The sequence below is a fragment of the Protopterus annectens genome, chromosome 13.part0 (assembly GCF_019279795.1).
Source record: "Protopterus annectens isolate FY-2018-M chromosome 13.part0, PAN1.0, whole genome shotgun sequence".
NCBI lineage: Eukaryota > Metazoa > Chordata > Ceratodontiformes > Protopteridae > Protopterus > Protopterus annectens.
Genome location: NC_056747.1, coordinates 31,785,527 through 31,805,920, shown reverse-complemented (window position 1 = coordinate 31,805,920; position 20,394 = coordinate 31,785,527).

The following is a 20,394-nucleotide window of genomic DNA, read 5'->3' as shown; positions in this document are numbered from 1 at the left end:
GATTCAGGTTCACACGCACTTCCACAAGGTTAACATCTCTGTTTGCACTAGTGTGCCATTTGATGATTCAGGTTCACACGCACTTCCAAAAGGTTAACATCTCAGTTTGCACTAGTGTGTCATTTGATGATTCAGGTTTACACACACTTCCACAAGGTTAACATCTCAGTTTGCATCAGTCTGCGATTTAACGATTCAGGTTCATACACACTTTCACTAGGTTAACATCTCAGCTTGCATCAGTGTGCCATTTAATGATTCAGGTTCACACACACTTCCACAAGGTTAACATCTCAGTTTGCATCAGTGTGCGATTTAATGATTCAGGTTCACACACACTTCCACAAGGTTAACATCTCAGTTTGCATCAGTGTGCCATTTAACGATTCAGGTTCACACACACTTCCACAAGGTTAACATCTCACTTTGCACTAGTGTGCCATGTGATGATTCAGGTTCACACACACTTCCACAAGGTTAACATCTCAGTTTGCACTAGTGTGCCATTTAATGATTCAGGTTCACACACACTTCCACAAGGTTAACATCTCATTTTGCACTAGTGTGCCATGTGATGATTCATGTTCACACACTCTTCCACAAGCATCTCAGTTTGCATCAGTGTGCCATTTAATGATTCAGGTTCACACACACTTCCACAAGGTTAACATCTCAGTTTGCACTAGTGTGCCATTTAATGATTCAGGTTCACACACACTTCCACAAGGTTAACATCTCATTTTGCACTAGTGTGCCATGTGATGATTCATGTTCACACACACTTCCACAAGCATCTCAGTTTGCATCAGTGTGCCATTTAATGATTCAGGTTCACACACACTTCCACAAGGTTAACATCTCAGTTTGCACTAGTGTGCCATTTAATGATTCAGGTTCACACACACTTCCACAAGCATCTTAGTTTGCACTAGTGTGCCATTTAACGATTCAGGTTCACACACACTTCCACAAGGTTAACATCTCACTTTGCACTAGTGTGCCATGTGATGATCTTCCACAAGGTTAACATCTCAGTTTGCACTAGTGTGCCATTTAATGATTCAGGTTCACACACACTTCCACAAGGTTAACATCTCAGTTTGCATTAGTGTGTCATGTGATGATTCAGGTTCACACACACTTCCACAAGGTTAACATCTCACTTTGCACTAGAGTGCCATTTGATGATTCAGGTTCACATACACTTCCACAAGCATCTCAGTTTGCATCAGTGTGCCATTTAACGATTCAGGTTCACACACACTTCCACAAGGTTAACATCTCAGTTTGCATCAGTGTGCCATTTGATGATTCAGGTTCACACACACTTCCACAAGGTTAACATCTCATTTTGCACTAGTGTGCCATGTGATGATTCATGTTCACACACACTTCCACAAGCATCTCAGTTTGCATCAGTGTGCCATTTAATGATTCAGGTTCACACACACTTCCACAAGGTTAACATCTCAGTTTGCACTAGTGTGCCATTTAACAATTCAGGTTCACACACTTCCACAAGGTTAACATCTCAGTTTGCACTAGTGTGCCATTTAATGATTCAGGTTCACACACACACTTCCACAAGCATCTCAGTTTTCACTAGTATGCCATGTGATGATTCAGCTTCACACACACTTCCACAAGGTTAACATTTCAGTTTGCACTAGTTTGCCATTTAATGATTCGGCTTCACACACACACTTCCACAAGGTTAACTTCTCAGTGTGCACTAGTCCACCATTTAATGATTCAGGTTCACACACACTTCCACAAGCATCTTAGTTTGCACTAGAGTGCCATTTAACTATTCAGGTTCACACACACTTCCACAAGGTTAACATCTCAGTTTGCACTAGTGTGCCATGTGATGATTCAGGTTCACACACACTTCCACAAGGTTAACATCTCAGTTTGCACTAGTGTGCTATTTGATGATTCAGGTTCACACACACTTCCACAAGGTTAACATCTCAGTTTGCATCAGTGTGCGATTTAATGATTCAGGTTCATACACACTTCCACAAGGTTAACATCTCAGTTTGCATCAGTGTGCCATTTAATGATTCAGGTTCACACACACTTCCACAAGGTTAACATCTCAGTTTGCATCAGTGTGCGATTTAACGATTCAGGTTCACACACACTTCCACAAGATTAACATCTCACTCTGCACTAGTGTGCCATGTGATGATTCAGGTTCACACACACTTCCACAAGCATCTCAGTTTGCATCAGTGTGCCATTTAACGATTCAGGTTCACACACACTTCCACAAGGTTAACATCTCAGTTTGCATTAGTGTGCCATTTGATGATTCAGGTTCACACACACTTCCACAAGGTTAACATCTCAGTTTGCATCAGTGTGCCATTTGATGATTCAGGTTCACACACACTTCCACAAGGTTAACATCTCATTTTGCACTAGTGTGCCATGTGATGATTCATGTTCACACACACTTCCACAAGCATCTCAGTTTGCATCAGTGTGCCATTTAATGATTCAGGTTCACACACACTTCCACAAGGTTAACATCTCAGTTTGCACTAGTGTGCCATTTAATGATTCAGGTTCACACACACTTCCACAAGGTTAACATCTCAGTTTGCACTAGTGTGCCATTTAATGATTCAGGTTCACACACACTTCCACAGTGATTCAGCTTCACACACACTTCCACAAGGTTAACATTTCAGTTTGCACTAGTTTGCCATTTAATGATTCGGCTTCACACACACTTCCACAAGGTTAACTTCTCAGTTTGCACTAGTCCGCCATTTAATGATTCAGGTTCACACACACTTCCACAAGCATCTTAGTTTGCACTAGTGTGCCATTTAACGATTCAGCTTCACACACACTTCCACAAGGTTAACATCTCATTTTGCACTAGTGTGCCATGTGATGATTCATGTTCACACACACTTCCACAAGCATCTCAGTTTGCATCAGTGTGCCATTTAACGATTCAGGTTCACACACACTTCCACAAGGTTAACATCTCAGTTTGCACTAGTGTGCCATTTAACGATTCAGGTTCACACACACTTCCACAAGCATCTCAGTTTGTACTAGTGTGCCATTTAACGATTCAGCTTCACACACACTTCCACAAGGTTAACATCTCAGTTTGCACTAGTGTGCCATTTAATGATTCAGGTTCACACACACTTCCTCAAGGTTAACATCTCAGTTTGCACTAGTGTGCCATTTAATGATTCAGGTTCACACACACCTCCACAAGGTTAACATCTCACTACCTAGAAAATTGTATGATTATGAACCAATCTAATGAAGCAACAAGGTCCTGGAATACCCAAACATCTAGGAAGCCCATATGTTATTAACATCCACCCCACACATAGTGACACAGCCATAAACACGCATGCACTCCCACAGACATGCGCAGTGTCACACAGACATAAGCATGCATGCACTCCCACACACACAGATATACACATACATGCAGTCCCACACAGTTGCACACACACACATACACACATGCATGCCCTCCCAAACACACAGACTGAGACAAATACATACACAAGCATGCTCTCTGACACACACACACACACACACACACACACACACACACACACACACACACACACACACACACACACTGACATGCATACATACACAAGCATGCACTCTCACACACACACAGTGACACACGGACATACTCATGCATCCACTCCCACAACACATGGTGACATGCAGACATACTCCTGCATGCACTCCCACACACACACACACACACAGTGACACACAGGCATACATATGCATGCAATCCCACACACACCATAACCAGAAGACATAGACATGCATGCACTCCTACAGACAGAATGACACACATACATACAAATGTATGCACTTGCACAAACACAGTGACAGATATATGCATGCATGTGCACCCACACACACACAGATATATACCTGCATGCACTCTCACATACACACAGTGACACACAGATACACACATACTTGCACTCACACACACACACACACACACACACACACACACACACACACACACACACACACACACACACACTATATCAGAAGATCAAAGTTTCAAAACTTTGAATCTGATATGGTCGACACCATATGATCGAAGTCTTGAAACTTTGAATCTTTTAATGGAGGTCTCCGCACAGAGCGGAAATGGAAGATTTCCCTTTTCCGCACTGTAGTGCGATCTCAGACTTGTTATATTTAAGTAGTGGGGGGTGTGGGGGCGCAGGGGAGCTTGCCCCCCACTTAGAGCATTTATATGGTTTGTTTTTGTAGGTTGATGTTTCAAAACTTCAATTATATGATGTCGACCATATCATTTTCAAAGTTTTGAAACTTCAGTCATGTAATATAGACCCCACAGACACACGCACACACACACAAACAGTTACACACAGACATACACATATATGCACTCTCACACTCAGTGACACACAGACATACACATGCATGCACTCCCACAAGCACAGTGACACACACAGACGTGCACATGCATGCACTCCCACAAACACAGTTACACACAGACATACACATGCATGCACTCTCACACACATACAGTGAAAAACATACACATGCATGCACTCTCACACACACAGTAACACACACAAATATACATGCATGCACTCTTACACACACAGTGACACACAGACATACATATGCATGCATTCTCACACAGTGACAGACATATGGATGCATGCACTCCCACAAACACACAATGACACAGATATACACATGCATGCACTCTCACACACACAATGATACACAGATGTACACATTCATGCTCTCCCACATACACACAGAAGCAGATATACACACACGCATGCACTCCCACACACACAGTAACACACAGACAAACACATGGATGCAGTCCCACACACACACATACATATGCAACAAAAAAGAAATTTACACAAAAATAGCAAGGTTTGCTACTGGTGCAAACTACCGTAGCCACCACAGCACCTCACTTACTGAACTAGGCTGGCTAGAACTCCCTCACCTCCTTCAATGGTACCAACTCTCACTCGGCCACAAACTACTAAATCATCCTCTAAAAGTCCCCTCCCTTCAAAATCTATCATACCACCAGACCACTATGCTCCAGCAACAAAAATCAATTACAGGTAACTAGAACCAGGAACTGTGCTGGAGAAGCTCTCTTCTCCTACTCCATAACAAAATTATGGAATACCCTTCCTCACACTATAAGTGGAAGTGCCAGGTAAGTAAAAATGTAAAATTCTGGGTGTGTATGCAGGGCAGCAAGGTGCTATATATTATATATTATTATTATTATTATTATTATTATTATTATTATTATTATTATATTATATATATAGGTTCATAGATGTGAACTAGGCTAATGGCCCTGGAGCCTTTACAAGCCTAGCTCATAGAAGTGCCCTGACATCATGCCGCCCGACGTTAGTTCCCAGTGCCTCTATCAAGCAGAGCCTTTGGAGTGACCCCTGGGGTGAACTTTCTATTTCCTATCCACTCATCAAAATTTCTCTTGAAGAGGGCCAGTGAGGTGCTCTGCTTGACATGTATGGGAAGTCTATTCCAGAGCACGGGCAGTCTCTGGGTGAGGAACCTGTCCCTCTACCATGTTCTGTTGATTCTGGTAATGAGGTTAAGGTCTCTGGAGCATGTGGTGTGGAGGGATTTCTTTAGATGTAACATTTCTAACAGAGCAGGGTCAGACAAGGCTTTGTAAGTCAAGCAGAGATCGCCTCTTAGTAGATAATATGAGACAGAGAAAAGCTGGGGTTTTTTGAGTCTGTCCATATAGGACATATGTTTAAGGCCTAGGATCCTTTTTGTGAGGTACTTTTGTGGCCTTTCCAGCTGTTGCATATGTCTAGTGAGGTACATGCCAAATGGAACATTGTACTCAATGATTGGTTTAATGAGGGAATAGTAGAAAGAGACGCTGACCTCTTTCTTCCTGGATGCAAAACACTTGGTAATGAGATATGCCACATAGAAGGAGTTTCTGACCACAGTGGCAATGTGGTGGTCGAATGAGAGGTTGCTGTCAACCTCTGTCCCCTGATATCTTATGACAGCTTCAGTATTCAGTGGGCTCCCATTGATGTGGTAATTAGTGGGAACTGAGTTTTTATCAAAGGGGATGACGACACATTTTTTGGCATTAAGCTTAAGGCCATGGTTTCAACACCAGTCATTGGTCTCAGTGAGGCCTTTCTGTAGGATGTCTTCATCACTTGGGGAGTTAATAATGGCTCCCAGCTTGCAGTCTTCTGTGAACTTGGTCAGCCAGAGTCCCTTTGTGTTGGCCTGGACTTTTGAGAAGTAGATGTGAACAGGAAAGGACCTAGAACTGATGCCTGTGGGACTCCACTCGTGACTGGTTGGCAGTCTCACTTGGAGTCCACTGCTTTCACACTGTGTGTTCTATCTGTGAGCCAGTTTGCAACCCACCTAGTGATATAGGGGTTGATGCTTAGTTTGGTGAGTTTATCAATAATTCCCAAGTGAGGAATGGCTTCAAAGGCCTTGGCCAGATCGAGGTAGACTCTATGCACTGCCGTACCTTCATCCACAGCTCTGGTGATTGACTCAAAGAAGTCAACCAGGTTGAGCAGGCATGATCTCCCTTCCACAAAGCCAAATTGTGTGGGGTCAAGAGTTTGGAGATTTCTTATATCTTTATTAATCAGGTCCATGATGATACGCTCCATAGCTTTACAGATCAGACTCATCAGGCTAACGGGGTGATAATTCTCAGGATCTGTAGTTGCTCCCCCTTTATGGAGAGGGTGACTATAGCAGTGCACCATTCGGTAGGGACAAAGCCTGAGGTGAGGCTTTGACTGAACAGGGCACACAGATGTGGTGCCAGTTCGCTTTGTAGTTCATGAAGAACACAGCCAGGGATATTATTGGGTCCCATGGAATCTGTATTCTTGGCCTTGGACAATGCAGCTTTAACTTGTGCTGCAGTAATGCCGGGTGCCTGGCATTCTTCAGGTATTGTGATTGGTCCTTTGGGGGGGAGAGGGGTAAAGTTGGCACTGAATCTGTCGGACAGTATGTTGGCAATATCTGTTGGCTCAGTATAGGATATCATTGTGCAGTAACTCAGAGTAAATCTGGGTATTGCCATGGAGGTTCTTGATATAACTATAGAAGGCTTTGTGACTGTTTTTAGTTTCTGCTGCAATTCTGCCTTCATAGCTGGTTTTAGAGAATTTGATGAGGGATCTCAACTTTTTGTTGAGGCTAATAAGGGAGTTTTTCCGGTCCTGGGCCTTCACCTTTTTCTGCAGCAGTTTCTTCTCTGTTGTAGAGTTTATTATGGCAGAGGACCAAGAGATTGGCTGCCTTTTTTTGGAGGAGAGCGTCTTGGTTCTGTTGGGGATGGCTAGTTCCATGTATTTATGTACATGTTCATACAGTGTATTGGTGTATGGTTCAGCAGTCACACAAGTGTTTTCCATTGGCACATTGGCATGGGTGCCGTGAAGTTAGCCACCTCTGTTTTTAAGAGTCCAAAGTCAGATGTGGAGAAGTTTTTCAAGGTGGTACATAGGGGGCACACACCCTACACTCTTCAAAATTATATATACTAATTCCATTGTCATGCTACACTGGAGAAAATGGAAAAAAATTAACACCAAATATACATGCCCAGGTTGCACAATGTAGCACACTGTGGCAAAGACAAGCCTCAACATTCAAGATGCCATATTAAGACATCCAATCAGAAGTGCCTGAGGGGTGTGTGTGTGTGTGTGTGTGTGTGTGTGTGTGTGTGTGTGTGTGTGTGTGTGTGTGTGTGTGTGTGTGTGTGTGTGTGTGTGTGTGTCATACTCCTGTTACTATAAAAATACTAATTCTGAGATTACACAACAGTGGAGAAATGGACAGCATCCCTAACTCCACTCTCTGCCAATCTCATAAAAACATACACTGCACCAAACATTAGCCAGGAAGTGAAAGGAACACACCCATTAATGTATGCTGTTTAACTATAACTTGCACTTATTCTATCAGTCACAGCAGTCGATGTATTCTGATGTAATGCTGCCGTACTAAATTCAAGGAAATACTGATTTGCACTAGTAAATGAAACCTGTTTCATTCTAAAAAGGATAATCTGTGAGTCCATCAAACATCCAAGCTCATGTCATAACTGCTTGGCAGCAAATAAACACTTGTAACATACACACTTGAGGTTGTCAAGATATTAGCTGCCCACTTTCCCACTCACTTCATAGGTAGGTACTAGGCTATCTGCCCGAGGGCATTTATAAGCCTAGCCAGTGTGTGTCAGCTTTCACTGCCTCATTGATTAATTAACTGAGCCTCTGTCAAGAAGAGCCAATGAAGTGATCCCAGGGGTGTATTTTCTGTTACCCATCCACTCGTCAAGGTTTCTCTTGAAGAGTGTTAGTGAGGGGCTCTGCCTAATGTAGTTAAGAATTTTGTTCCAAAGCATGGGGATTTCTCTGTAACAGGAATCTATCCCTCCAGCATGTTCTATTTATTGTTGTGGCGAGGTTTAGCTCACTAGAGCGAGTGGATCACAGTGACATGGATTTCTTTAGGTGGAGCATGTCCATTAATTCTGAGTTGGGCATGGCTTTGTAAGTCAGGCAGAGATCACCTCTGAGTAAGCGATATGTCACTGAGTACAGCCGGAGTTTTTCCAGTCAGGCTGCATAGGACACATGTTGAGGCCAGTAATCTTCTTGGTGATGTACTTTTGTGGTCTTTCCAGCTGTTGGAAGTGGCTTGTGAGGTCCATCCCAAATGGGGCATTGTACTCTATGATGGGTCTGATGAGTGATGAGTAGAGGGGCACTATAACCTCTTTATTTCTAGATGTGAACCCTTTAGTAATTAGATGGGCTACATAGAAGGATTTCCTAACTACTTTGGCAATATGATTGTCAAAGGAGAGATTACTATCTACCTGGGTCCCCAGATCTCTTATTACCTCTTAAGGGGGCTGCCACCTATGTGGTAATTCATCGGTGTTTTGTTTTTCCCAAACGGGATGACTATTCATTTTTTGGCATTTAGCTTGAGACCATGACTTTGACACCAGGTGTCTGTCTCAGTAAGGCCCTTTTGGAGAATGTCTGTGTCAGCCAGAGAGTCAATTATGGCTCCCAATTTGCAGTCATTGGCGAACTTGGTTAGCCATAGTCCTCCTGTGTTTGCCTGTACTTCTGAGAAGTATATGCCAAACAGTAGGGGTCCCAGGACCGAACCTTGCGGGACACTACTTATGACTGGTTTAGTGTCGGACCTGGAGCTGGCTATTCTTACCATGTGAGTTTTGTCTGTAAGCCAGTTGGCAACCCATCTCATGACGTAGGGGTTTATGTTCAGGCTGGTGAGTTTTTCTATAATTCTTGAGTGGGGAATAGTGTCAAAAGCCTTGACAAGGTCAAGGTATGGCCCTGGTGACTGTCTCAAAGAAGTCAACCAGGTTTAGTAGGCATGATCTGCACTTAACAAAGCTGAACTGGGTCGGGTCAAGTGTTTGGAGGTTCCCAATGTCTTTGTTAATGAGTTCTATGATGATGCGTTCCATAGCCTTGCAGACCAGGCTAGTCAGGCTAATGGGGCGATAGTTACCAGGGTCAGTTGTGGCCCCTCCTTTGTGGAGTGGAATAACCATTGCTGTGTGCCATTCTATGGGTACGTAGACTGTGGAGAGGCTGAGGTTTAACAGTGTGTTTGGACGGGGGGTTAGTTTGTTCTGTAGTTCATGCAAGATGCAGCCTGGGACACCATCTCGCCCCATTGACGCTGTGCTTTTGGCTTTTGAAAGGGCTGTTTTCACCTGTGCGTCTGTGATTTCAGGGACACTACACTTTTCAAGTATTGTTGTGGGCCCTTTGGGGGTGAGAGGGGGGTGACGTTTGCACTAAATCTATCTGCCAGGATGTTGGCAATATCAGTAGGTTCGTATTTTTTGTGCTATTTTGCACTAGCTTAGAGCACATCTGCGAGTTGCCACTTAGATTCTTGACATAGCTAAAGAAGGCTCTGTGGTTATCTTTTGAATCCATGGCTATTTTTCTTCATCATCATCTTCATCTACAGAACATTCATTTCCTCTCCATTTCCTCTTCACATTTTGAGGCACTTCTAGTCCTTTTCCTTCCATCAGTTTTTATTTTACTACACTGGTTGCTCAAAATAGTACAATATGGCACAAATACAGATTTTCTGCAATAACTCCATTACTAGACAGATTTTCAAAATACTATTGAATGACTGTAAAGGGTGAGAAGTACAGAAAAGGCAAAATGTTAGTGTGCAAATGTTATTTCTAATACTCTTTCACAGTACAATGGAATTTCATCGTGTTCTTCAGTATGCATGTGTTAACTTCCTGTATAATATTAAGGGGTTAGAAAAGTACAAGAACTGTTCCGAGCAGAACGTTCTAGAGTGGAATTTGGAACTCGTGCCTCATATGGAGCATCATAAGTACACAAACAGTCGGGAAAACTTAGGTAGCAGAATGAATGCTGTAGGGTTCATTTCTAATTGGGCATTCATCATTTTAGGATTGTTATAGTAATGCTACTTTTAATGAAAAAAGGTATAAAACACAATGATTTCTACAGCTCAAGGAGACAAAATCTTGTTTTCCTAGTCTCCCAAATATGTGTCTTTCCGTGCAATAAAGGAGATTTTTACTCTCTGCTGAGCTTTCCCATGTGAAAGCTGTTTGGTACCTGGTGTTGTGCTACTTGATATTCTGTTTGCGTGCTTCTGCCACTGGGCCCAGAGAAGTACCATTTGGAACCCAGGTGAGACTCTCATTTGGAGCCCAACCCCAAGGTGTGGAAAAAATGCCTTGACAAGTTGCAGGTACAGTTGAAATATCAAAATAATCATGACAAATTATACTATTAATTGCTTTGTAAATTGAACTATAACACAGAACTAACTATAGATGTGGTATAGACAGAAAAATCATCACCCAAGGAAAAAGCAGCTAAAACATATACATATATATATATATATATATATATATATATATATATATATATACACACACACATATATATATATATACACACACACACACACATACTGCACGAAAAAGTTTAGTTTGCATTGCAACACCATTTGAAGCTGAAGTTTACATCCTACTGATCTGCTAACAGCATGCCCAATGGCATACTAAGATAGCAGACACAGACACTTATACAGTGTGTGTTTACTTAGCAACAGGAGTAGGGGTGTGCTCTACTAAGCAGTTACAGGCTGTACCTCTGTGTGCCTTATTTCAGTTATAAAATGACGCCCCAGACATAACTAAATAAAGGTAAATGCAAAGTATAAGCAAGAACAAAATCAAAAACTATTGGATTAAATAGCTTCTGACTGTATGAGTCATAGTGAGTTCATCTCAAACGCACAAGGTACAGGCTTTGATTCTTACCTTTGGGATGGGAAATTTGGCTAGCTTTAAAATAGCCCACAAGAGAAGGTAAGATAGTATTAACTTATGAACTTACACACACAATTATGGGTTAAAAACCCAGTAATAATCCTACATATCACATCCAAAAAGTATTTTATATCACATTACATGTACCTTTCCTATTTCATGATAGTATTCAGTTGCATAAACACCAAAGCTCTACACCAATCTCTGATTCAGACATACAGTGTAATACTTGCGAAGCACAACCTGCAGTAATCAAGATTATTTCAAGGTACTCTAATGGAGACCTCAAGAAGCCTGTTAAAAATACAAAATACAGTGAGACCCCATTTTTGGCTGGACAAGCCATTCTGATTTATTTTTTTCTCCTCAGTTCACAAATGAAGCCCTGATCTCACTATACCTATCGGCTGTCCAGATTTTCAGATCATACAATTTGTGGTTTTCTGGCAAATGAATGATGATCAAACTTATTAAATAATAATATACATTTGTTTTTCAGACTTCATTTCCTTCAGAAAACGCACACCAATACAAACCCTGCTATTCTAGCAAGTTCTCAGTATTTAAAACCAATTTTGGGGCATTTGACCCCATTATTTTAGGCTTTGTCTAGATTTCTTGTGCTAAAGGTTGAGAATTATGACCTCCCCAACACTGCTTTCATGACAGACAGAGACATATGGTACTTTTTTCAATGACCAAGATGAGATAAGTAATATAAATTTGGAGGGTGTGGGTGGCTCACCCCAGCATTGGGGATACAGGGGAGACTGACCCTCTACAAAATCACTTAAATTTCAGTGAAACTGATCATCATGGGGTCTAATGTTCAATGAGTTTAAGTGAAGGACTTAGTATATCCTTGTTTTAAAATCAAAAAGAATATAAATTAAAACTCTGTTTGGCATTGCTGCCCATCAAAGTGTAGCTGCATTGTTTGTTTTCTTTCTCTAAATGTCTTGGGATCCCTTCAGTAGTTTGCCCATGAATGCACAAGCACTTTCACTGACACCAAAATTAAACCTTTCCTCCAATGATCCCTTCAGTAGTTTATCCATGAATGCACAAGCACTTTCACTGACACCAAAATTAAACATTTCCTCCAATGATCCCTTCACTAGTTTGTCCATGAATGCACAAGCATCAACATAAAAAATTTCACCCACAATCCCTTCAGTGTTTTTCCATGTACACACGGATGACATCAAAATGAATCATTCCACAAGGAACCCTTCAGTATGCATGTATGCAGAAGCACCAACATTAAACAGTTCCTCAAATAATCCCTTCAGTAGTTTGCCTATGTTTGCACAAGTGCTCAAATGATAACAAAAGGAATTGCTTCCTACAAAGATCCCATTAGTAGTTTGTGCATGTGTGCACAAGCACCCAACTGACATCAAAAGTAAGCATTTCTCCCAACTACCTCTTCAGTAGTTTGTCCATGTATGCATAAGTACTGAAAAGATACCAAAATTAATCATTTTCCCCAATGTCTTCAATAATTTGTCAGCTGGATACATTTCCATTTGTCCATGTATACATAAGTACTGAAATTATACCAAAATGAATCATTTTCCCCAAACATGTCTTCAGTAGTTTGTCCATAGAACCAAAATGAAACATTTCTCCCAATGATCCACTTCAGTACTTTATCCATGTCTGCACAAGCATTTTCACTGCCACTAAATTTAAAGATTTCCCTGAACAATCTGTTCAGTAGGTTGCTCAAGTATGTACAAGCACTTTCACTGCCGCTAAATTTAAACATTTCCCCGTACGATCGCTTCAGTAGTTTACCCGTGTTTGCACAACCACTTTCATTCCAACTAAATTTAAACATTTCCCCAAATGATCCCATCAGTAGTTCACCCGTGTTTGCATAAGCACTTTCACTACCACTAAATTTAAACATTTCCCTGAATGACCCCTTCAGTAGTTTGCCCATGTTTGCACAAGCATGCTAGTAAAAAACTCTACTCAACTTGCCATGGGTGCCAAAGATATAGCCCATCTGATTGTCTTTATTGCATCATGGAAATGCCCCTTTACCTTCACAGCTAATCACAGGTCTTTTGGGGCAGTGCCCAAGCAAATGATGTAAGCAGGGGTGGCAGACAGCCAAGTGTGTCTCAGAAGTCCATTCAGGATGTAAATGTTGTCATTTCCCTTAAAGAGAAATAAAAAAAAGATATTTAATTAAGTATATATATATATATATATATATATATATAGATAGATATATAGATAGATAGATAGATAGATAGATATAGATATAAATATATGTATACAAATATATATATCGATTCCTATCAGAGGATTGAGTTTTCAGGAACTGAAATATATATGGTCAGGATGATATGATTGAGTTTCCGAAAACTCAAACATCGGAAAAAAAAAAAAACACAAACATCTAACTTTTTGTGTATTTTTGTAGGGGAGCAAGTCCCCTGCATCTCCCATATGGGTGGCTGCGCCAACCACACCCCTGCAAATTAAATATACCAACTCCGGGATTGCACTACAGTTTGGAAAAGGGAAAATTTCCCATTCTGCACTGTACTGTGATCTCCATTCAAAACCTTTGAGTTTTTCAAAACTTGATCACATGGTCCTGACCATATGGATTTCAAATTTCTGAAAACTCGATGATCTGATTGTGATCTGGGTGATTGCCCTATTTGGCCTTCCCTAGCTGCGGTATGACTGGGCCCAAAAGGGATGCAGGTTTTCTGACAGACAAGTTTCTGCTGTAACAATATGGAATTTTAAATCTTAGCACAGTCTAAAGTCTTTACAAGTACGCTTAACCTAAACTTTCTTTAATAGTTTTAATTGCATGTGAGCAGGTATACTGTATAAATCTAGGAAACTGGATGCCTGTCTGATGACTTATATAATAACGTGCTACTGGAGTTTTAAGCAATTTATGTATCCTTGTCACAGACAGCTTCCCTCGTAGAAGGACTGAGCAGTCTTCTCGGGTGTGAAAGTAGGTTGTATTCAGAATATAAAGGAAAAGGAACAGAGAATTCCTTCACTGGCATTGTGAGTGACCCTATTTATAGTCACAGATCTATCCCTTTGGTATGAGGGTGGGTTTTTATAATGGGTTCCAGTAAGAACATTTTTCAGGAGCTGGAGTGTGGCGCTCCAGGCAGAGATATACAAGTATGCAATAGACAGCTGTAATTATTGGATAAAATGGTCTGGGATCAAAAGGAATGGCAGCGCTTTGCAATTTCCAGAAAAAAGTTTGGTACTTACTTATTATTGCAAACACATTCTCACGGTTGCAACGTTCGCATAGTGTCAAAAGTTGTTTTGCAGCTTTTCTTTTAGGAAAGATACATAAACAAAAACACATGGAATAATGTTCATTTAACCGTATACATAAACAAAAACACATGGAATAATGTTCATTTAACTGTATACATAAACAAAAACACATGGAATAATGTTCATTTAACCGTATACATAAACAAAAACACATGGAGTAATGCTCATTTAACCATATACAAAAACACATGAAATAAGCATAAGAGACTATCCATGTGCAACTAACAGTGGGTAAAATTGCCTTCCAGTTTATAGCCTGCTACAGACCACCCTCCCAAACCCAGGAACCCCACTCGGCCTTCCTGAGAACACTGGAAAATATGAAGGTCTCTCCAAACACCATTATATTGGGCGACTTTAACTACCCAAACATAGTCTGGGAGCATTACTCTAGCTCCAACACCCTAGCCCAAAGGTTCCTCGAATTTATAAACTCAAATGTTATGGAACAACTTGTTACCACTCCCACAAGAGGGGAAAACATACTGGACCTGATCATCACCAACATGGGGACTCTATGCTCCAGACCAAAAGTGTATCCCTCACTGGTAAGATCAGACCATAAACTAATCTCACTGGATATTCACATCCCGACCCCACCCCCTGCCCAGAAAACCACAGTGAAAAACTTCTCTAAAGCAAATTTCACACTCCTCAAAACCGAGGTGGAATCCTTCCCTGAATGACCCCTTCAGTAGTTTGCCCATGTTTGCACAAGCATGCTAGTAAAAAACTCTACTCAACTTGCCATGTGGAAAATATGGCCCAGACCACAGAATCCTTTATAAACGCATTCTATGAACACCTTCAGGAATGCATGGATCATGCGATCCCAAATAAAACCAAGACCCAATCCTCCAAAGGCAGACGTCCAGTCTGGTGGACCCCAGCCATAAACAAACTATACAATAGAAGGAGGAAGCTACTAAATGATAGAGCAAAATCCCAAAAAGGGAAGGCATCACTGATCAGTATTAGCAAAAAACTACGGGCACTCATAAAATTGTCTAAGGCCAGCTTTGAGAGAAAAATTGCACAGGACACTAAGGATAATCACAAAGCTTTCTTTAGTTATGTTAGGAACCTGGGTGGTAATTCCCAGATATGCTCAGAATTAGTCCAAAATGACAAAAAATACACTGAACCCACAGACATTGCCAACATCCTAGCTGAAAGGTTCAGCGCAAACTTCTCCCACCCCTCCCCACCAAAAGGGCAAATATCTATCCCAGCAGAGTGCTGCCCCCCTGACATCTTGGATGCTCAGGTAACAGCCGCCCTCTCCAAAGCAAAAAACACAGCATCAATGGGACCAGATGGTGTCCCGGGCTGCGCCCTACATGAACTCCAAGAAGAGCTAAACCCAAACATAAAACTACTGTTCAATCTCAGCCTTACTACAGAATATGTGCCCAAAGAGTGGCATACAGCAACAGTGGTCCCTCTCCATAAAAGTGGTGCCTCAACGGATCCTGGAAACTATCGCCCCATAAGCCTGACTAGCTTGGTCTGCAAAGCTATGGAAAGGATCATCATGGACCTCATAAATAAAGATATTGGGGACCTACAGACACTGGATCCTACCCAGTTCGGCTTTGTTAAGGGCAGATCCTGCCTCTTAAACCTGGTTGATTTCTTTGAAACAGTCACCAAGGCCATTGACGAGGGGAAGGTGGTCCACACAGCCTACCTGGACATCGCAAAAGCCTTCGATACAATACCCCACTCAGGCATTATAGATAAGCTCACCAGCTTAAATATAAACCCCTATGTCACTAGATGGATTGCAAACTGGCTCAAGGACAGAACCCACATGGTTAGAATTGCTGGAGCCATGTCAGACTCCAAACCAGTTACAAGTGGTGTCCCACAAGGCTCAGTCCTGGGACCTCTCTTGTTCGGTATATATTTCTTGGAGGTACAGGCCAACATGGAAGGACTGTGGCTGACCAAGTTCGCAGATGACTGCAAACTGGGCACCATAATTGACTCTCCAGCCGACACAAGCATCCTCCAAAAGGGCCTCATAGAAACAGACAACTGGTGCCAGAGTCATGGCCTCAAGCTAAATGCCAAAAAGTGTATAGTCATCCCCTTGGCAAAAACAGTGCCCACAAATTACCACATAGGTGGTAATCCATTAAGTACAGAAGAAGTAATTAGGGACCTGGGGACCCAAGTTGATAGCAATCTCTCATTTGACAACCACGTGGCCAAAGTGGTTAGAAAAACATTTTATATAGCCCACATAATCATGAAGGGATTCACATCTAGATCAGGGGAGGTCATCGTGCCTCTCTACTTATCCCTCATCAGGCCCATAATTGAGTACAATGCCCCTTTTGTGATGTACCTTACCAGACAGCTGCAGCAACTGGAAAGACCCCAAAAGTACCTCACCAAGAGGATCAAAGGGCTCAAACAGATGCCATATGCTGCCCGGTTAAAGAAACTCCAGCTCTACTCAGTGGCATACCGCCTGTTCAGAGGCGATCTGTGCCTGACGTATAAAGCCATGTCCAACCTGGAATTAATGGACATGCTGCACCTCAGAAAATCCAAATCCCATCGAGCTACGCTCGAGACTTGAACCTCAACACTGAAATAAATAGGACATGCTGGAGGGACAGATTCATAACCCAGAGGCTCCCTTCACTCTGGAATAAAATCCCAGTCCAGGTTAGGCAGAGTCCCTCATTGACTCTCTTCAAGATGAATCTTGATGAGTGGATGGGAGATCATAGGTTTACCCCGGGTATCACTTCTGTGTCACTGTTAGACAGAGGCACAGTATACTAACCTCGAAAAAGGGCATAGCAAAATAAATTTAAAATGGGTGGCGAAAGCCAAACACATTCTGGCTAGGCTTATAAATGCCCGAGGGCAGATAGCCTAGTATGAACCTATGAACCTATAATGTTCATTTAACTGTATACATTAACAAAAACACATGGAATAATGCTCATTTAACTGTATACATAAAAACACATGGAATAATGTTCATTTAACCATATACATAAACAAAAACACATGGAATTATGCTCATTTAACTGTATGCATAAACAAAAACACATGAAATAATGTTCATTTAACTGTATACATTAAGAAAAACACATGGAATGATGCTCATTTAACTGTATACATAAAGAAAAACAATGCTCATTTAACCGTATACATAACCAAAAACACATGGAATAATGCTCATTTAACCATATACATAAACAAAAACACATGGAATAATGCTCATTTAACCATATACATAAACAAAAACACATGAAATAATGTTCATTTAACTGTATACATTAACAAAAACACATGGAATAATGTTCATTTAACCATATACATAAAAACACATGGAATGATGCTCAATTAACCGTATACATAAACAAAAACACATGGAATAATGCTCATGTAACTGTATACATAAACAAAAACACATGGAGTAATGCTCATTTAACCATATACAAAAACAAAAACACATGGAATAATGCTCATTTAACCATATACATAAACAAAAACACATGGAATAATGCTCATTTAACTGTATACATAAACAAAAACACATGGAATAATGTTCATTTAACCATATACATAAACAAAAACACATGGAATAATGTTCATTTAACCATATACATAAACAAAAACACACAGAATAATGCTCATTTAACTGTATACATAAACAAAAACACATGGAGTAATGCTCATTTAACCGTATACATAAACAAAAACACATGGAATAATGTTCATTTAACCGTATACATAAAACAAAAACACATGGAATGATGTTCATTTAACTGTATACATAAACAAAAACACATGGAATAATGTTCATTTAACCGTATACATAAACAAAAACATATGGAATGATACTCATTTAACCGTATGCATAAACAAAACACATGGAATAATGCTCATTTAACTGTATACATTAAGAAAAACACATGGAATGATGCTCATTTAACTGTATACATAAAGAAAAACAATGCTCATTTAACCGTATACATAACCAAAAACACATGGAATAATGCTCATTTAACCATATACATAAACAAAAACACATGGAATAATGCTCATTTAACCATATACATAAACAAAAACACATGAAATAATGTTCATTTAACTGTATACATTAACAAAAACACATGGAATAATGTTCATTTAACCATATACATAAAAACACATGGAATGATGCTCAATTAACCGTATACATAAACAAAAACACATGGAATAATGCTCATGTAACTGTATACATAAACAAAAACACATGGAGTAATGCTCATTTAACCATATACAAAAACAAAAACACATGGAATAATGCTCATTTAACCATATACATAAACAAAAACACATGGAATAATGCTCATTTAACTGTATACATAAACAAAAACACATGGAATAATGTTCATTTAACCATATACATAAACAAAAACACATGGAATAATGTTCATTTAACCATATACATAAACAAAAACACACAGAATAATGCTCATTTAACTGTATACATAAACAAAAACACATGGAGTAATGCTCATTTAACCGTATACATAAACAAAAACACATGGAATAATGTTCATTTAACCGTATACATAAAACAAAAATACATGGAATGATGTTCATTTAACTGTATACATAAACAAAAACACATGGAATAATGTTCATTTAACTGTATGAATTTTATTTGTATGCAGTTAAAGACATTTACTGCAGCTTCTTGTCATATTTACAAATGTTTCGAATTTCAAGTAGCAAAAACTTTCCTAACAGTTGCTGCTGATAGTAAGAACGTGATTCCTTATATGCACAATGATGACTATTTCTTTACTAACCCGAACTTAAATCTGAAGAGTAAACAATGTTCATAGGTTCATAGGTTCATAGGTTGGTACTAGGCTATCAGCCCTAGGGCCTATACAAGCCTAGCCATAACAATTCAATGTCAGTTGATCCCACAGGCACACACACACGAGCTGTTAATGATTGACCAAAGGAATGCAAAATACGAGACCAGAATTAGTGGCTAATTCTTCATTTTGATACTGCAGAAAACAGGAATTACTCTTTCTGAATAGTAAAAGTTTAAAGCTTGCACATTTCCCCTACGGGCCAAATACCAGTTGCATAGCCGGTTAAAAGAAGAGTGAGGAATACATTAAAACTTAAGCACTGGCAATGAACATTCGGAATATTCCTGATTAACTTGCCTTTGCTTCGGTTGAAATCAGCAAGGCAGGATGTGTCATGAGGTGCAGCAGAGTGGAGTTCACCATGAAAGTGAGACATGCCAAGCAGGAGTCGAAAAAATTACATTTATTCCTCTCTCTGCCTCAATGTGTGAGCCACAGCAGTGCTTACTTGCTTACGCTCCCCTTTCCAGCTCAATAAAACTGTTTTCCATGACACATTACAAATTTCGCAACAGTGAGAATGTGGTTGCGATAATACGTAAGTACCAAAAGTTCTTTTGATAAGAAAATATTAGAAAATCTAAAAAATAAATTGAAAAAGACGGGTAACAAGGTACTAGCTCCTGTTGGTCAGCTTTTAATAGTTGCCAAGAAGATTCTAAAAACAAGGAAAAGGAACTTAGAAGT